This window comes from Echinops telfairi, unplaced genomic scaffold, assembly GCF_000313985.2.
Source record: "Echinops telfairi isolate 266 unplaced genomic scaffold, ASM31398v2 ScPeMD7_7410;HRSCAF=8448, whole genome shotgun sequence".
Classification (NCBI taxonomy): domain Eukaryota; kingdom Metazoa; phylum Chordata; class Mammalia; order Afrosoricida; family Tenrecidae; genus Echinops; species Echinops telfairi.
The window spans coordinates 26,227,778-26,230,285 of NW_022111310.1; positions in this window are offsets into that span (position 1 = coordinate 26,227,778).

A 2,508-nucleotide genomic window follows, 5' to 3' on the forward strand; every position below is an offset into this window, starting at 1 on the left:
AGGGACATTTTCATCAGGAAGGTATCCCACCCAGTCCATTTCAAGTCCATGAGTCCAGTGGTAGCCCCGTTCCTCTTCAGACTCTCGTAGCTGCAGGCCAATGATATAGGAAGGTGAAGAGGGGGCAGGGTGAGCACAGGCTGGTGGGTGCAGAGGCGAGTGGAGTCAAGGTCAGGTCAACATGGCAGGGCGTCAACAGCTCCCGGCTTGGCTGCCAGGCTTCGTGGCTCACGTGGGCCACCTCCAGGAGGCAGACACAGAATCTCAGGGAGCTGGAGGGTGACGGTCAGAGAAAGAGAGGTTCTTACTGTACTGTCTATTAAAAGGCCACACCCCAAAGAGGCATCACCAGGCTACTAATTGATTGACAGGATGGGCTCTACCCCTCCACCCACACAGTTACCATCAAGTTGACATAAAATCCAACCACCACATGTTTCTTTGTTGATAATAAATTAAAGATGGTCATTTTAAACATTTGTCATCTACAGATAATTTTTATTTGTTGATTTTTTAGATTGCTGACTTTTTTTTTGGTGAAAGCACTTGACCAGAATATTTCAAACTAAATCAGACAATATCAGATATTAGCAGAAAGCTCCCTTATTTGAGCTTGTGTTGCTGACCTCCCACTGAGAAGCTAGACTCCAGGATGCCAAGTCTTTCATCCACATCTCTCAGCTCAAGCAACCCCGTTCCATCTACCTTAACTGCAACACCAGGAGGTGACCCTAAAGAAACTTTCTCAAAGTCACCTGGATGCAGGCAATCTTCAGATGTAAATAGCTCTCCCAAGATCAGCAGGACAAGTAACCCTTTAAAAGCATTCTTTTCATAAGCTTAAAATAATCATATTAAGCCAGGAATAAAAATAATTTTATATTTATTTATAAATAATGTTTTTTTTCTGCTGTCATCAAAAAAATCATTTTATTGAGGGCTCTTACAGCTCTTATAACAGTCCATACATCAATTGTATCAAGCACATTTACATATGTTTCCATCTCATTATCAAATCTATAAATAATATTTTATTGAAAAGGCTTATGCAGCTGTTTAGGTCCCTGTGTTAGTTCGGGTTGACTAAAGAAACAAATCCAGAGACACTTATATGAATGTAAGAGAGAGCTTTATATCAAAGAGTAATTGTATATTGAGAAAACATTCCAGCCCAATCCAGATCAAGTCCTTAAGTCCGATATTAGTCCATATGTCCGATACCAATCTATAAATTCCTTTTCAGACTCACACAATACATGCAATGATGCAAAATGCAAGAAGATAAAAGGCCAGTGGGTGGAAAGTCTTGTGGATCCAGTGGTGGCAGGAGTCTCCATGTGGCTCCTCCAGCTCCAGGGCTCTGGCTCCATTAGCATAGCTCCATGTGGTTTGTCAACCGGAATGTCAAGCAGAGAGAGTGTGTTTCCTGCCTCCAGGGAGGAAGACAGGAGTTCCCAGACTCCTCAGGAGAAGGCCATGCCCACACAGAACCATTATTGGCTATGACCTGATTGACAGGCTAGACTCCATCCTTTTGCTCAAGTTGACAGGAGATTATACAACTGCCATAATTCCCATTGAACAATTTCTATTCAAGTTGTTGATGACATTGTTTATCGTGGTAGTTACATAACCTGGTGTCAGTTTGGGACTTAAGAGGATTAAGAGTGAAGGGGTGGAGTCTACTCTGTTAATCGTGTCATAGCCAATGAGGCTTCTTTGTGGGCATGGCCTTCCCCTAATGATTCTGGGAGTTCCAGTATTTGTTCCTTGAAGGCGGGAGACTCTCTCTGCTCACTCTCTGAGAGATGCTCTATTGACAAGGCTGACACCCTGTGAGCCATCCCTGAGGAGAAGCCACATGGACCAACCCTGAGGCATCGCTGGGTGTTGGAGAAGCCATGTGGAGACCCCTGCCAGCCCTGAGATGCTTACACCACTACTGGATCCAAAGACTTTCTACCCACTGGCCTGTGATTGTCCTGCACTCAGTGTTATTGCATGTATTTTGTGAGTCTGAAGAGGACTTTATAGATTGGTATCAGACATATGGGCTAATATTGGACTTATGGACTTGTTCTTGACTGGGTTGGGATGCTTTCTTAGTGTGCAATTACCCTTTATATAAAACTCTTTCTGTGCTAGATAGGTTTATTGTGCCAACCTGGCCAATAGGAACATGTGGGATTAATGAGGTTGCAGTTTGATTGGAGGGCAAAGAGATAAATGGCTCGGCAAGCACCGCCTATCTCTCTCTTGCTCTGTAGTGATTGGACCAGAGTGCAGTTGCCTTAGCTGGTTCTTTGCCTTAACTTGTAAGCTACACCATCTGTGGGACACCCAACCCATGGATCGTGTTGCTAGAGCTTGAGGTTCCTTTGAAATGTAATTCGCCATGCTGCTGGTGTATATATCACTTGAGCTTGGCACTGTTGGATCCTGTCATCTGGCTGACTGTTGGTGACCTGCCCTATTGTTTGCTGCCTGTGGCTGGACTGCCTGCGTTGC